At 47.2% G+C, this 18,388-nt stretch overlaps 1 protein-coding gene across 1 annotated transcript in view; it reads right to left on the bottom strand.

Moving 5' to 3' along the window:
- LOC116978020 overlaps positions 1–18,388 on the bottom strand; it is a 206,330-nt gene that overhangs the window by 182,968 nt on the left and 4,974 nt on the right. The window lies entirely within an intron of this gene.

Genomic DNA, 18,388 nt, shown 5'->3' with positions numbered 1-18,388 from the left:
CATTCCCCTCCAGAGGCTGCCTAGCCCACTGAGTTTAGTTTAGAGATACAGCGCGGAAACAGGCCCTTCAGCCCACCAAGTCCGCGCCGACCAGCGATCCCCACACATTAACACACACACAATTTTTTTTACGTTAATACCAAGCCAATTAACCTACAAACAATGCACATCTTTGGAGCGTGGGAGGAAACCAAAGACCTCGGAGAAAACCCACGTGGTCACAGGGAGAAGGTACAAACTCCGTACAGACAGAAACAGTAGTCCGAATCGAAACCGGGTCTCTGGCGCTGCAAGGCAGCACCTTGCCGCCCTGTTCCTCATTGTGTTTTGCTCTAGACTCCAGCATCTGCAGTCTTTTGTGGCTGCAAGTATCTCTGTGAGATTTAGGATCTCAGTCTATTTCCCACTTCATTACCGTAACTCCCAATTTTCTGATTAACAGGAACGGTATGCTGGAATCTCGCCTGAATCTCGCAACAGTAGTAACATACTGACTGAATAAACACAGAAGATGCAATCAGGGTAAAAACTAGAATTCAAACGTTGCGAGTTCACTTTAATGCAGTACAAGCAATAGAGATGGAGAATAGTCCAAGTAAAAACTATTACTATGGGTCACATTCATTGATTTGGTTTATGGGCCTGTCCCACTTACGCAACTTTTTCGGCGACTGCCGGCACCCGCCATAGGACGTTGCAGGTCGCCGAACATTTTCAACGTGTTGAAAATTCAGCGGCGACCAGAAAGACGCTTCGACTCTTTGGGCGACTGAGAAGACTACTCACGGCCATACAGGCGACACCCTGGCGACATGTCACGGGGTGAAGCCTGTGTGGTCGTGGATAGTCGCCCAAAGAGTCACACCTTGTTCTGGTCGCCGCTGGATTTTCAACATGTTGAAAATTTTCTTTGACCTGTGACGACCTATGACGGTTGCCGGCAGTTGCCGAAAAAGTCGCGTAAGTGGGACAGGCCCTTCAGTTTCGTTTATTATTATCACGTGTACTGAGGTACAGCAAAATGTTTTGTGTTCTGCGCTATGCAGTCAATGAAAGAGTATACATGATTACAATCAATCCACCGACACAGATATGTACAGATGTAATATAATATATGTACAGATGTAATATAATGTGTATAACATTTAGTGCAAGATAAAGTTCGGCTAAAGGTAGTTCGAAGTGGGGTAAATGGAAGGTCTGGGTCACCTTCTAGCTGGTGGGAGAATGGTTCAGTTGGGAAGTTGATTACAGCTGGGAAGAAACTGTCCCTGAATCTGGAGGTGTAGGTTTTGACACTTCTGGATCTCTTGTGTGGTGGGAGAGGGGAGAAGAGGGAGTGACCGGGGTGAGACTGGTACTTGATTATGCTGGTGGCCTTGCCGAGGCAGAGTGAGGTGTAGATGGTGTCAATTGAAGGGAGGTTGGTTTGTGTGGTGGTCTGGGCTGCGTCCACAATTTGCTGCAATTTCCTGCGGTCTTGGATGGAGCTGTTCCCAAACCATGCTGTGATGCATCCCGATACAATGCTTTCAGTGGTGCATCTGTAGAAGTTGGTGAGGGTTGTTGGGGACATGACAAACTTCTTAAGCCTTCAGGGGACATTGAGGCTTCGAGCAGGATGAATAAAGCTCAAATTGAGAAGGAAGCATTAGGAATTATCTTTGGTTTTCATTAATTCCTATTGGAATTCCTATTGGGTGGACCTGTAATTTTGGTCGTAGACCATAGGCAATTCTTGAGCCAATAATGATTAAAAATAAGAGCTGAAAATGCCATGGTAACCCTTTCTCGCATCTCATTATGATTACGGGTTTCAAAAGTAAAACGTACTTGCAGACGCAGTTGAGACAGAACGGAAATTCTGACGCAAGCTTTGTAGAGAAATGGTGAGCAATCATTTTAGAGTTCACATGTGCAAGACAGACAATTGCAGAAGGGATAGACACAAAATGCTGAGCAACTCAGCGGGTCAGGCAGCATCTCCGGAGAAAAAGGATGGGAGGCAAGGAACTGTAGGAAGGAACTGCATATGCAGGTTGAAACAGAAGATAGACACAAAACGCTGGAGTAACTCAGCAGGACAGGTGGCATCTCTGGAGAGAAGGAATGGGTGACCCGTCTTGGGTCCCGACCCGAAACGTCACCCATTTCTTTTCTCCAGAGACATAGAAACATAGAAACATAGAAAACAGGTGCAGGAGTAGGCCATTCGGCCCTTCGAGCCTGCACCGCCATTCAATATGATCATGGCTGATCATCCAACTCAGTATCCTGTACCTGCCTTCTCTCCATACCCCCTGATCTCTTTAGCCACAAGGGCCACATCTAACTCCTTCTTAAATATAGCCAATGAACTGGCCTCAACTACCTTCTGTGGCAGATAGTTCCAGAGATTCACCACTCTCTGTGTGAAAAATGTTTTTCTCATCTCGGTCTTAAAGGATTTCCCCTTTATCCTTAAACTGTGACCCCTTGTCCTGGACTTCCCCAACATCGGGAACAATCTTCCTGCATCTGGTCTGTCTAACCACTGCCTGTCCTGCTGAGTTACTCCAGCTTTTTGAGTCGATCTATGGAAGCCAGGATGGATGCTTCGGGTCAGGACCCAGTCTTCAGATGGTGTTTTAGTATAGATGTTGGGTCATGTGGAGAAGGCAGGAGAATGGTGTTAGGAGGGAGAGATAGATCAGCCATGATTGAATGTCAGACTAGAATGGCCTCATTCTGCTCCTATCACTTATGAACATATGAAGACATTTTGGACAGATGGCTAGAGAATGCAGTACAAAGGGATGGCTCATTAAAAACAAAAGAGTAGTTTAAACTTGTGAAGGCCAGCCACTTATATTCCTGCAAGAGGTGGATGAGAGAACAGCAAAGAGTTGTATCATAGTTGGAATGCCCCAGAAGTTGATCCAGTGGATGTCATAGAAGAGAAATAACACAAGCTTCAACTGAAGTGAATCGAGAAATGGATGTAATGTCAAAAATTACAAGGAGGAATTTCTTTAATCAGAGGGTGGTGAATCTGTGGACTTCATTGCCACAGAAGGCTGCGGAGGTCAGGTCAATGGATATTTTTTTAAGGCAGAGATGGATAAATTCTTGATTAGTACTTGTGTCAGGGGTTATGGGGAGAAGGCAGGAGAATGGGGTTGAGAGGGAAAGATAGATAGATCAGCCATGATTGATGGGCCGAATGGCCTAACCCTGCTCCTATCACTTCTGAACAAGTTCCTTCAGTAACATTGTAGAAAAATGTTGTCTGTAAATAGTATGAATAACTCTGGCTTCAAAAAGGTGGGGAAAGCATTGTTGCACATGTGAACATATGTATACACGCACTGTGTAGTTAGAGTGTCTCATGAGTCACTCACATTCTTGTGCAGTTCCCTGTCTCATGCCGTTCAAGATGAAGCTGGAAAGAGTGCAGAGTAGGGTTACGAGGGTGTTGCCAGGACTTGATCAGGCAGAGCTACAGGGAGAGGTGGGCCAGACTAGGACTTTACTCCTTGAAGCACAGGAGGCTAAGGGGCGATCTTATGGGCCTGTCCCACTTATGCGACATGTTGAAAATCCAGCGGCGACCAGAACAAGGTACGACTCTTTGGGCGACTGCTCACGACCATACAGGCTTCACCCCGCGACATGTCTCAAGGGTGTCGCCTGTATGGTCGTGAGTAGTCTCCTCAGTCGCCCTAAGAGTCCTAGCGTCTTTCTGGTCGCCGCTGAATTTTCAACATGTTCAAAATTTTCGGCGACCTGCAACGCCCTATGACGGGTGCCGGCAGTCGCTGGAAAAGTCGCGTAAGTGGGACAGGCCCATTATGGAGGTACATAAAATCATGAGGGGAATAGATAAGGTGAATGCACAGAGTCTTTTACCCAGGCTAGGGGAATCAAAAATAGGTTTACGTTCCTGGTGAGAGGGGGAAAGTTGAAGATGAGCCCGAGGGGCAATCTTTTCTCTCAAGCGTGGTTGACATATGGAACGAGCTGCCTGGAGGAGGTAGTTGAGGCAGGGACTAGAACAGCATTTAAAAGACACTTGGACAGGAACACAGATAGTGTTTAAGAAGGAACTGCAGATGCTGGAAAATCGAAGGTACACAAAAAAGCTGGAGAAACTCAGCGGGTGCAGCAGCATCTATGGAGCGAAGGAAATAGGCAACATTTCGGGCCGAAACTCTTCTTCAGACTGATGGGGGGGTGGGGGGGTGGCGAGAAGAAAGGAAAAAAAACACAGATAGTAATGGTTTAGGGAGATAAGGGCCAAAAGAGGTGGCAAATGGGACTAGCTTAGATGGGGCATCTCATTCGGCATGGACGAGTTGGGCTGAAGACCCGTCCCCTTGTTGTGTGGCTCCATGATGATTATTTCCACTCCTCAGAGACTCGGGTAAAAAAGCTGAATCGGGGAAAATCCCATGCGCTTCCCTAAACTGAAGTTATCGGATCATTTTGGGACCTTTTGCTCTGGTATTTTTATTTAATTCAAATATTTAATCAATAATGTTTTATTATTAATGTTTAACGTTTTATGTGTCATTCCTAACTGTCACTGTATGTCATGTTGTCACTCGTGGGCGGAGCGCCAAGGCAAATTCCTTGTATGTCAATACTTGGCCAATAAACGTATTCCTTCATTCATCCATTGTTAAAAATAACACCGTTCATGAATTATTATCATATATCCTCCAACAGTGCCCCACTCCCTGAGTGGAAGACACGTTTCAAAAGTCAGATCTCTGGTATAAGATTTGAGCCTTGTGTGAGGCTTTAATCGAGGACCAGTCTCACCCCCGGTCACTCCCACTTCTCCCCCTCTCCCATCGGGCAAAAGGTACAGAAGTGCGAAAACGCAAACCTCCAGATTCAGGGACAGTCTCTTCCCAGCTGTTATCAGGCACGGGATGGGGAGAATGAGTGGAGACAACTGTTAAGAAGCCAGAGATACACGGCTGTGAAGTTCGGCGGACATTACCATAACCAGTCGGTTATCCTTGGTTCTGAAAACTACTGTTCACGTTTTTTTTGTTGCAAATGAGCCAATGAAATTCACCGGTCAGCACCGGCTACAACCTACCAGAACCCACGCCAACCTTCGACCTCCTGGCGACCCACTACCGCTGCGCCTACGCCACGAGAATTCTCGCTACTCTCCATGGCGTCAAAATTCCGGTCGCCGCTAATTTTTCAACGTCGACCAGAATGAAGCCGCGACTAGTTACGAGAATGCGGGGACTACTCACCACCATGCAGGCCACACCCCCGGCAACCTCCAGCGAACATGTGGCGACCTCATAGTCTCCTGTTGCCGTCTAAAAAAGTCATGTAAGTGGGACAGGCACGTAACTGTCCATATTTGCTTAGAACTATTTTGAAATATATATAGCTGAAAGCGATTAATTGCTGCAAAAATGCATTGCAATATGCAGCAAATATTGTGAGTTTGGTGCAAGATCTTGCCATATTATCTCTAGAGCATTCAGATTAACTTGCATTCACTCTGCAGACTGCTGTAATAAAGGCTCATATTAAACTTCAACGACTTTCACTAATATGGGAAAGAAAACACTTACAAACTCCCAAGATTTCTGTTTTGTTCGTGAGTTATTTATGCGTGAAATTTATTGGTGACATTGCCACGGCTTTACAACTTATTTAAGAGATAAAGCCCAGAAACAGGCCCTTCGGCCCACCAAGTCCGCTCCAACCAGCCATCCCCACACAAACAAGCACTATCCTACACACTAGGGACAATTTTACAATCTTTACTGAAGCCAATTAACCTGCAAACCTGTACATCTTTGGAGTGTGGGAGGAAACCAGAGCACCCGGGGAAAACCCACACAGTCACCGGGAGAATGTTTAAACTCCATACAGGCAGCACCCATAGTCAGGATCAAAAACAGGCCTCTGCTGCTGTAAAGCAGCAACTCTACTGCTGCACCACCGTGCCATCTCTTCTTCCAAGAGTCAACCTGTCTACAGCCACATTAGGCCACATGAAGAGGGCAGGATTCAGTCCATAAGGACACCGAAGAAACACTCGCACATACTTACTTATTACAGCACAGAAAGAGGCTACTCAGCCCTTCAGCTCCATGCTGGTTCTCCATAGGTGCCTGACCCCCCCCCTAATGTAAACACTCTCACAAGCTCCTTAACTCAAATGATCATGTGATAGGAGCATCAAGTCTACTCCACCATTCAATCTTGGCTGATTTATCTCTCCCGCCTAACCCCATTCTCCTGCCTTCTCCCTGTAACCCCGACACCTGTACTAACCACACTCATTTCCCAATTACCTGCCTTAAGGGGTAACGAGTAACAGCTGCTTAAGGGAGGGGGGGAAAGAAAGAGCACCAGGGAGAAGCCACGTGGTGACAGGGAAAACATGCAAACGCCACACAGATTGCGTGGGTGCAAGGAGCTGTGAGATAACAGCACTACCTGCTGCAGGTCACCATGACAGGTATCGGGCTTTCAAGCCACACTTTGTATACCAAATATGTTTGAATTCAACATTTTTAATGAGGATGTTGCCAGGTCTAGAGGGTCTGAGCTTTTGGGAAGAGGTTGTTTAAGAAGGAACTGCAGATGCTGGAAAATCGAAGGTACACAGAAATGCTGGAGAAACTCAGCGGGTGCAGCAGCATCTATGGAGCGAAGGAAATAGGGCCGAAATCCTTCTTCAGCCGAAGGGTTTCAGAGAAGGAATTCGGCCCGAAACGTTGCCTATTTCCTTCGCTCCATAGATGCTGCTGCAGGCTAGGACTCTAAGCGCAGGAGGATCTTATAGACGTGTATAAAATCATGAGAGGAATAGAGTGTGGGGGAAAAAACGAAGATCTCGGAGAAAACCCACGCAGGTCACGGGGAGAACGTGCAAACTCCATATAGACAGCACCCAGAGTCAGGATCGAACTTGGGCCTCTGGCGCTGTAAGGCAGCAACTCTACCGCTGTGCCACCGTGCCATCCTTCTTCAGACTGAGAGTCCCACAAAATGCTGGAGTAACGCAGCGGGACAGGCAGCATCTCTGGAGACTGGCTTTCCCCTCGGTAGAGACAAGCCAACAAAGAGTGAAACTGACTTGCACAGTTAAAAACCTTACAGACCAAGACTGCCCCGAGAAAGTTACAATTTGACATGAACTGCCTCCTTCCCCCCTCCAGATGAACTGGGATTTCTGAATTGGGACATTTTTTTGCCGAGTAAATGGAATCTTGTTCTGCTGCCAGCAATCCAATACCTTCAAGAATCTCCGCTCCTTCATACCTATCCATCACCTCACACTAAGTTAAGTTGACCAACCTACGCATTAAGACCCAGATCATATTTACATTCCTGAGCACCTTCAATATAAAATGAATATTGTTCAGCCCACATGCCATTTGTTACTCGACACGGTGCATCGATAGCAAAGGACAATGATTTCTTTCTGTCTGTGGTTATGGTATCAGTCTCAATGTAATACTTTGGAGAGCGAGCCAAGAGCCATCTTGGTGCCACAATGCACAGTAACAAGGTGTGAGCTGCTGGCTGCTGCCCAATGCATCTGCAAAACCATGGGATGGCACTCGAGAGGTCTGGAATACAATACAACACCGACGTAACGCTGAGGCTTTGCAGGGCTCTGGACAGACGGTATTTGGAGTATTGTGTGCACTTTTGGACCCCATATAGAAACATAGAAACATAGAAAATAGGTGCAGGAGTAGGCCATTCGGCCCTTCGAGCCTGCACCGCCATTCAATATGATCATGGCTGATCATCCAACTCAGTATCCTGTACCTGCCTTCTCTCCATACCTCCTGATCCCTTTAGCCACAAGGGCCATGTCTAACTCCCTCTTAAATATAGCCAATGAACTGGCCTCAACTACCTTCTGTGGCAGAGAATTCCACAGATTCACCACTCTCTGTGTGAAAAATGTTTTCCACATCTCGGTCCTAAAAGATTTCCCCTTTATCCTTAAACTGTGACCCCTTGTCCTGGACTTCCCCAACATCGGGAACAATCTTCCTGCATCTAGCCTGTCCAACCCCCTAAGAATTTTGTAAGTTTCTATAAGATCCCCCCTCAATCTTCTAAATTCTAGCGAGTACAAGCCGAGTCTATCCAGTCTTTCTTCATATGAAAGTCCTGACATCCCAGGAATCAGTCTGGTGAACCTTCTCTGTACTCCCTCTATGGCAAGAATGTATTTCCTCAGATTAGGAGACCAAAACTGTACGCAATACTCCAGGTGTGGTCTCACCAAGACCCTGTACAACTGCAGTAGAATATCTGAGGAAGGATGAGCTGGCTCTGAGAGAGGGTCCAGAGGATGATCCCAGGAATGAGTGGGTTAACATACAGTATGATGAGCGTTTGACGGCACTGGGCCTGTACTCGCTGCAGTGTGGAAGGATGAGGGGAGACCTCATTGAAACTGACCGAATAATGAAAGGCCTGCATAGAGTGGATGTGGAGAGGATGTTTCCACTAGTGGGTGAGTCTAGGACCAGAGGTCATAACCTCCGGATTAAAGGATGTTCCTGTAGGAAGTTGAGGAGCAATTTCTTTATTCAGAGGGTGGTGAATCTGTGGAATTCATTGCCACAGAAGGCTGTGGAGGCCAAGCCAGTGGATATTTTCGAGGCAGAGATCGACAGATTCTTGATGAGTATGGGTGTCGGGGGTTATGGGGCGAAGGCAGGAGAATGGGGTTGAGAGGAAGAGCTAGATCAGTCACGATTGAATGGTGGAGTAGACCTGATGGGCCGAATGGCCTAACTCAGCTCCTATCACATGAACTTATGAATGCATGACACGTTGCACATGGACGCATGTTATGCAACACTGCGACAAGAACCTGCTGACAGAGGAGATGCCTGAACCTGCTCCCCTTGCTGGTGTAACTCAGTGACTCAGGCAACATCTCCGGAGAAAAGAAATAGGTGGAAGCCACAGTCAACAATGGACCATTGTGGGCTCCACATTTCCTTGATCAGACTGTATTGGCTTTACCTTGCACTAAACGTTATTTCCACATCATGTATCTGTACACTGTGAATGGCTCGATTGTAATCATGTATTGTCTTTCTGCTGACTGGCTAGCACTCAACAAAAGCTTTTCACTGTACCTCGGTACACGTGACAATAAACTCAACTAATCATCCTTACTTTTTGCATGTTCTCTATCTCTCTGTATCAACGTCTATAATAATCCGTGGAATTCTCGGCCTCAGAGGACAGCGGAGGCCGGTTCTCCGGATATTTTAAGAGAGAGCTAGATAGGGCTCTTAAAGATAGCGGAGTCATTCCAAAGAGGAAGAAAGATTCCAAGCGGAGTAAGGGGTGACCGTGGCTGACAAGGGACGTCAGGGACAGTATAAAAATTAAAGCGAAGAAGTACAACGTAGCAAAGATGAGCGGGAAGCAAGAGGATTGGGTAATGTTTAAAGAGCAACAGCAGATAACTAAAAAGACAATACGTGGAGAAAAGATGTGGTACGAAGGTAAGCTGGCCAAGAATATAAAGGTGGATAGCAAAAGCTTCTTTAGGTATGTGAAGAAGAAAAATATAGTTAAGACCAAAGTTGGACCCTTGAAGACTGAAAAAGGTGAATTTATTAAAGGGGAACAAGGAAATGGCAGATGAGTTGAACAGGTACTTTGGATCCGTCTTTACTAAGGAGGACACAAACAATCTTCCTGATAGAGTAGTGGCCAGAGGATCTAGGGTGATGGAAGAACTGAAGAAAATCCACATTAGGCAGGAAATGTTATTGGGTGGACTGATGGACTGAAGGCTGATAAATCCCCAGGGCCTGATGGTCTGCATCCCTGAGTCCCATGCATCGTCCCATGTTTTTGACTAACGTCTCAATTTCCCTCGTCAGCCAAGCTTCCTTACGTTTGCCTGCTCTGCCCTTCACTCTAATGTGGACATACACATTCTGAGCTTTCTTCAGCACACCTTTAAAAACATCCCACTTCCCCTCAAATAACCTGCTCCAGTCAACTTGAGCGAAACACACACCCTCAAAGTTGGCCTTACCCCAGTTGAGCATTTTAACACATGGACCCTCTCTGTCCCTATCCACAACTATCTTAAACCCAAGTGAACTGTGGTCACTGGTCCCAAAAGGCTCCTCCACACACACACACACACACTTCATTAACTTGCCCTTCCCAATTTCCCAATACCAGATCGAGCAGTGTGGGGGACTCCGCATACTGCTTAAGGTTGGTTCTTTCATGGGGAAAGAGATCGGAGGTGGGATGAATCGAGCGGCTATGTCAATGGAGAATCACGAGTCCAAAGACCTAAATAGCCTCCTTGCCTGCCCAGCATATGATCCTCTAGATCCATGTATTTATTTTCAGAAGCGAATCGATTGAGCGAAAGACTGGTCTTCAATATGCGGTTAAAAAAAAAAGAAATGGATATTAATCCACCCGCTTATTGTGTAATTAATTTTTCACGGCATTTGAGGCAATGTGATTAAAACCCACTGTAATCTTCTCCTTTGGAGGCCGACTCTTGCCAATACACCGTTTTAGATTCCCCTTTTGCAGGTTGCCATTGTTCAGCCATGATCTCAGCTGCTGGGGTTGCAAGATCCCACAGGTAGGAAAGAGGAACTGCAGATGCTGGCTTACAAAAAAAAAAGACACAAAGTGCTGGAGTAACCCAGCAGCTCGGGCACCATCTCTGGAGAACGTGGAGAGGTGACATTTCAAATCGGGATCCTTCCTCAGACTGGAGGAACAACACCTCGTATTCCACTTGGGTAGCTTGTTAGATTATTAGATTCTCCCATTTTGGGTGACTTACCAAAACACCCCCCACCCCCCCCCTCATTCTTCCCCATCCCCCTCCCCCCACCCACCCCCTTCTCTTCCCCGTGGACTCATACCCGTTTCTCTAGTCCCCCTCCCCCTTCATTCCTTCCTCTTGTTTCACAATTCAAACCTCTTTATTGAGTTGAATGTGGAATACCCCACGGAATCAGGCCCTTCGGCCCACCGACCAGCGATCCACGCACACATCAACACTGCCCTACCACACACCAGGGCCAATACACACATACACCAAGCCAATCAACTGGCAAACCTGTACGTCTTTGGAGTGCTGGAGGAAACTGAAAATCTCGGAGGAAACCCACGCAGGTCACGGGGAGAATGTGCAAACTCGGTACAGGATCGAACCCGGGTCTCTGGGGCTGTAAGGCAGCAACTCTACCGCTGCGCCACCGTGCTGCTCTTTAAATCCTCAGATATCCCTCGCCCCCTTCTGTCCCTTTCTCTCTCCTCCTTTCCACCCTGGGCCCCTCTCACACACCCTTCGTCCCACCTTAACCCCCCCCCCCCAACCCACTATGACCCTGTTTCTTGGCCCCTTCCTCCTAATGGACCCCCTACCTCCTCCCCTCCCTGCCCCCTGTTGCTCCCATCTGCCTCCACCACTCATTCAGTTGCAATCTTTTATATAATTTGTTACAAATGATCAGCCATGACCACAGTGAATGGCGGTGCTGGCTCGAATGGCCGAATGGCCTACTCCTGCACCTATTGTCTATTATAATCTTAGAAGCATAAAAAATAGGTGCCATTCGGCCCTTCGAGCCAGCACCGCCAATCAATAAGATCATGGCTGATCATCCAGAATGAGTGCCCAGTTCCTGCTTTCTCCCCATATCCCTTGATTCCATTCGCCCTAAGAGCTAAATCTAACTCTCTCTTGAATACATCCAGTGAATTGTCCTCCTCTGCATTCTGTGGCAGAGAATTCCACTGGTTTACTACTCTCTGGGTGAAAATCTTCACTCTCTGGCTAATCTTCATGGGGATTGTGACCATTTTAGCACTATTATAAAGCAGGAAAGGCGATAGTGTCCAAGCTCCAAGCCTGCATTTGGATCAGTAACTCTCATCGAGGTTTTCAGTGGCAAGAGTCTTTATCCACCACATTTGAACCAGTAGAAAAACCTTACCCATAGGATAATAAAAAGGAGGATAATAAAAAGATGCAAAGTGCTGGAGTAACTCCACGTGTCAGGCAGTATCTCTGGAGGAAGTGGACATGTGACATCTCGGGTCGCGATCCTTCTTCAGACTGATTGTGGTGGGGGGGGGGGGGGGGGGGGGTGGGTAGGCTGGAAGCGAGGAAGGGCAGGGCAAAGCCTGGCCAATGGCAGATAGCTAAAGGTGAGGAGGTTTGGTGGGGGGGTTGTTGATAGGCAGATGGTTGAACAAAGACCTGAGATGAAAAGGCAAAAAGGTGTGGACGTCGGCGTTCCGACCATCCCGACCAGAGGGCTTGAACATAGGGCCGTCCGGAGGGGGAGGGATGGAGAGAGAGGGAACGCAAGGATTTCCTTGAAGTCCGAGAAGTCAACATTCATACCGCTGGGTTGTAAGCTGCCCAAGTGAAATATGAGGCGCTGTTCCTCCAATTTGCTCTGGGCCTCACTCTGACAGTGGAGGAGGCCCAGGACAGAAAGGCCAGTGTGGGATTGGGAGGGGGAGTTATAGTGTTAAGCAACTGGGAGATCAGGTGGGTTTAGGCGAACTTAGAGGAGGTGCAGGTGAATGTCTGTCTCACCTGGAAGGATCCAGATTAGTTTAGCACGTACAGAAAGCTCTATAAAAGCTTTGTGTCTACAATGCGCACCTCCCACACCACCCAATGCATTTCAAAGTGTCATACCTTGTCGTAAATCCCAAATAGTCTTTAAAGAATGAAAGTCAGTCATGAGCATAGAACTTGAAATTTATAAGCAGATACAACCAACCCGTGTGAACGAAGGAACGGCAGATGCCGGTTATACACTGAAGATAGACACAAAAAGCTGGAGTAACTCAGCGGGACCGGCAGCATCTCTGGAGAGAAGAAATGGGTGACGTTTTGGGTCGAGACCCAAGAAGGGTCACCCATTCCTTCTCTCCAGAGATGCTGCCTGACCCGCTGAGTTGCTCCAGCATTTTGTGTCTATCCCTTCTGCAATTGTCAGTCTTGCACATTTGAACTCTAAAATGCTTGCTCACCATTTCTCTCCTAAGCTTGCGTCAGAATATCCGTTCTGTCTCAACTGCGTCTGCAAGTACGTTTTTCTTTTGAAATCCGTAATCATAATGAGATGCGAGAAAGGGTTACCATGGCATTTTCAGCTCTTATTTTTAATCATTATTGGCTCAAGAATTGTCTATGGTCTACGCCCAAAATTACAGGTCCACCCAATAGGAATTCCAATTAGAATTAGGCCATTCAGCCCATCAAGTCATTCAATCATGGTAGACAAAAGTGCTGGAGAAACTCAGCGGGTGCAGCAGCATCTATGGAGTGAAGGAAATAGGCAACGTTTCGGGCCGAAACCCTTCTTCAGACGAAGTCATTCAATCATGGCAGATCTATCTCTCCCTCCTAAACCCCATTCTCCTGCCTTCTCCCCATAACCTCTGGCAACCTCTTGTGTTAGGCTAATGTATGTAAGGTTAGATTATGGTATTTAGTTTAGAGATACAGAGCGGAAACAGGCCCTTCGACCCATCGAGTCTGCACCGACCAGCCATCCCCACGCACTAGCACTAGGGACAATTTACAATTTTACAGAAGCCAATTAACCTACAAACTTGTACGTCATTGGGGTGCGAGAGGAAACCCGAAGCACCTGGAGAAAACCCACGAGGTCAGAGGGAGAACGTACAAACTCCGTAAAGACAAGCACCTGTACTCAGGATCGAACCAGGGCCTTAGGAGCTGTATGGCAGCAACTCTACCACTGCACCTCTGTGCCGTGCTATGTTAAGTTAGGTTTGTGATTGTCGCATCTACCCTGGTACAGTAGAAAGCTAGATTTTGCACGCTATCCAAACTGATCAGATATACCATTATCCGAGATACAATCCGTTCATACTCAAGTACAATAGATAGAGCAAAGGGGAAGATACAGAGTGCAGGAACAATACACAGTGTCCAGTTAAACAGAGGACTCATCTGTCTTAAATGTAGGGTGGCAATGAGTCACCAAAGCTCCACGTTGCTAACTGGCTGTGCTGCTGCCTCGCAGCTCGGATGACCAGGGTTCAATCCTGATCTCCGCACTGTCCGTGAGGAGTTTGCACTCCCTCCCTGCGACTGAGTAGGGTTTCTTCCGGTTTCTTCCCCCAAAAAATGTGCAGGTTGATAGGATAATTTGCTGACGTTAATGACCCCGAGTGTGCAGGTGAGTGGGGGAAGTTGATGGCAATGTAGGTAGCAGTTATGGAGTCTTATAGAGTCAGAGAGTCACAGAGCATAGAAACAGGCCTTCCTGCCCAACTTGCCCACACTGACTAGGGTGTCCCATCTACAATAGTCCCACCTACCTGCATTTGGCCCGTATCCCTTAGAAACCTTTCCAGTCCACGTACCCGTCCAAATGTATTTTAAATGTTGTTATAGTTTCTGCCACAACTACTCTATTAGGTGGGACTAGTGTAGCTGGGGCATGTGGGTGTGGGCTGGCATGGGCAAGTTGGGCCAAAGGGCCTGTTTCCACGCTGTAAGACTGTGACTCTACCTCCTCTGGCAGCTCGTTCCATGCGCCTTCCACCCTGACAGATGGCACAATGGGCTAAGTGTTCGGCTGGCAACCAGAAGGTAGCTGGTTCGAATCCCGCTTGGAGTGCATACTGTCGTTGTGTCCTTGGGCAAGACACTTCACCCACCTTTGCCTGTGTGTGTGAATGTAATTATGTGAAGCACTTTGGGGTCAATGCAAGTTGACTAAAAATGTGCTATATAAATAAAGAAATTTAATTTAATTTAATTTTAAAGAGTTGCTGATAGCCAGCAAAGATCCGATGGGCCGAAGAGCCTGTTTCCACTCTGGATTTATCTCTGACTCGAAGTGAGGAAGGATTGTAGAGTCATCTTGTCCCCAACAATGTTCCTATCTATCCACCGCCACTCTGTGTGATTTTATGAAGAGAAAATGTAACCAAAAGTGACAAAAGGAAGGGATTCTTTTAAATGGATAAAAACAAGGTGAATGGAGACAAAAAAGTACTAATGGGCCTGTACTGCTTAGGTAATATTTTCCGCGACTGCCGGTGACTGTCATAGTCGTAGCAGGTCGCCGAAAAACCGGCGACTGGACCCCCCCCTATGACAATGTCTACAACAACCTACAACCTAGTCGACGTCAAGCTACAGCAAGCTACCGACAAGCGGTGACCCATTAGGACGTCCACCTACGACCACACCTACGACAACCTACGTCCGCCTGCGACAAGCTACAACAAGGTAAGACAATTCAGCCGCCTGTAGTCGCCTACAAAATCGCCTAAGTGGGACAGGGGCATAACAAACAGAACACAGCTCCACAGGCCTGGTCATTCAATTCTGTATTAATGTTCTCATCAGGAAATTCCTTTAGATTACAACACACTACCGTTAGAATCCCCTGAAGTTATTTAGGTAATATGACCACCATAACCCTGTAAGATTATTTCAAACATAAACAAAAATAAAGTATAGACACAAGGAACTGCAGATGCGGGTTTACAAATAAAAGCACAAAGTGCTGGAGTAACTCAGCAGGTCATTCAGCATCTCTGGAGAACATGGACCGATGATGCCTCAGTTTAGTTCAGTTTAGTTTAGAGATACAGTGGGGAACACAGGCAATTTTGCCCACCGAGTCTGCCCCAAACAGCGATCCCCGCACACTAACACTATCCTGCACACATTGGGGACAATTTTACATTTACACCAAGCCAATTAACCTATAAACCATCACATAAGACCGTACGGGGGGGGGGGGGGGGGGGGGGGAAGAGCAAAGCCTGGCTTTAAGATGGCAAACAAGCAGCAAGTTGTGTTAGTGCAGATGCAACTCAACGCAGCTAGCCCTGACAACTCTGCTGCCAGCCAGACTTTCCCTGACTGCAGGGGTTTGTGATTGTCATGGCAGTGTGGGTGTGTGAAGGATGGCGAACAAGACTTTTATTTTATGTGCACATCATCACATGTCTCAGTGCACTTAACATCCAGTTAATTACCGTTGCTGTGCAGTGTTTGGGATGTGCTGATGTCCAGTCACTCTGAACAAACAGCAGCAAGTTGTGGGAGTTTCAGTGAATTGCATTGATTAAAGGCGAACCAGGGAGTCGGCAAAATGCCCGGCCGTTCTTTGGCCACATCCCGGGATAGTAGGGTGGCACGGTGGTGCAGCGGTAGAGTTGCTGCCTTAAGGGCCTGTCCCACATAGGCGATTTTTTCCTGTTGCCACATGGTTGCGGCGTGACGCTCGTATTGTCGTGAGCGGTCTCCTCGAGTGTCGTTACTTATTTCTAGTCACCGCTGGGTTTTGAAATGTTCAAAACCTCTCGACGACAGTGCCCGTCTTGTCCTGTCGTAGGTTGTCGCCAGGATGACGCCAGGTGATGTTGGTTGACGCCGGGTCATGACCTCATGACCTCAATGAATTCCATTGGCGACAGCCTACGCCGTCCTACGTCAACCGGCGACAGTTCCGGCGTCAAGAGAAGTCTTCAGTCGTCTTCATTTGTCGCCAACAGGGTCGTAGCTTGTCCCTGGTGGAGGTAGGTTGACTTCGGGTGTCGTAGGTTGTCGCCTGTGAGGTTCTGACTGTCTATTCTTTCTTTAGCTTTTAATTTTTAGTTTGGTTTAAAGATACAGAATGGAAACAGGACCTTCGGCCCATTGAGTCCACGTCGACCAGCGATCCCCGCACACCTAACACTATCCTGCACACGAGGTGCAATTTTTAACGGAGCTAATTAACCTACAAACCCGCGCAGGTCACGGGGAGAACGCACAAACTCCGCACAGACAGCACCAGTAGTCAGGATCGAGGCCTGGTCCCTGGCAGCAACTCTACCGCTGCGCCAGTGTGACGCCCTTATCTAATAAACAGTTAAAGACCAGGCAGTAACAGCCAAGCTTGCTAGGTTGAGTTCCAGCTAGTTTGTGCTCATCTGCTATGTCACTCTCTGGGGACCATGACTCAGCAATTCATAAGAGCTCAGCTGTAGATCAGCAGAGCATTTCAATAATCAGGCCACCTTATAAAATGAGAGAGTGGTATAACGTACATTGCTGGAAAAAAACTCCGCAGCCTAGCGGCACAGTGGCGCAGCGGTAGAGTTGCTGCCTTATCTGTGATTCAGGTGATAGAGTGACCATAGCAGGTTCTATGGGTAGCCAACTTCACTGGACAATTCCTTTCAGTCCCCCTAAAGCTATGCTCTATCATACTTGCTGAAGGAACAACCAAACCTAAGGTCATAAGGTCTTATGCGCAGAATTAGGCCATTCGGCCCATCAAGTCTACTCTACCATTCAATCATGGCTGATCTATCTCTCCCTCCTAACCTCATTCTCCTACCTTCTCCCCATAACCTCTGGCACCCGTACTAATCAAGAATCTATCTATCTCTGCCTTAAAAATACCCATTGACTTGGCCTCCAGAGCCTTCTGTGGCAATAAATTCCACAGATTCACCAGCCTCCGACTAAAACAATTCCTCCTCATCTCCTTTCTTAAGGACTATCCTTTAATTCCGAGGCTCTGACCTCTGGTCCTAGACTCTCCCACTGGTGGAAACATCTTCTCCACATCCACTCTATCCCGACCTTTCACTATTCGAGCCAACGGATGCCTCGATACCTGTAGAGTTACACCATCAGATCAAGGTGAAAGGGTAGCTGATGAAGGAGCTGCATGGGATGGATGTGGTGGAGGGGTTCCAGACCCTTTACGTCCCGTTTACCCCTGGCAACTTTAATAGCACACAACAATGTTATTTCACTTATTTATGAACAACTAATGATGAACAGATACCGCTTTATACCAGAACCAAACACAGTCAGTCAATGAGAAAAAATATGTACTAATCCTGAATCAACAAATTTACCCCCTGGGTAGGCGAAATTTACCCCTGGTTGGGAACCCTTGATGGAGAGAATTCAGCTTGCAAGCAATACCACAACAAAGTGCAGCTGACACAAGATCATTGCTGATCGAGGCCTGGATAGAGTGGATGTGTAGAGGATGTTTCCACTAGTGGGAGAGTCTAGGACCAGAGGCCACAGCCTCAGAATTAAAGGACGTTCTTTTGGGAAGTTTATGAGCAGAAATTTCTTTAGTCAGAGGGTTGTCGTGAATCTGTGGAATTCTTTGCCATAGAAGGCTGTGGAGGCCAAGTCAGTGGATATTTTTAAGGCACAGATAGATAGATTCTTGATAAGTACGGGTGTCAGAAGTTATGGGGAGAAGGCAGGAGAACGGGGTTAGGAGGGAGACAGAGATCAGCCATGATGGGCGATTATTTCAAAAAAATTCTAAACCGGCTGCGACTAAAAATAGGTTGTCGTTTTAAA

This window comes from Amblyraja radiata, chromosome 10, assembly GCF_010909765.2.
Source record: "Amblyraja radiata isolate CabotCenter1 chromosome 10, sAmbRad1.1.pri, whole genome shotgun sequence".
Classification (NCBI taxonomy): domain Eukaryota; kingdom Metazoa; phylum Chordata; class Chondrichthyes; order Rajiformes; family Rajidae; genus Amblyraja; species Amblyraja radiata.
This window is presented reverse-complemented; position numbering and strand designations above follow the sequence as displayed.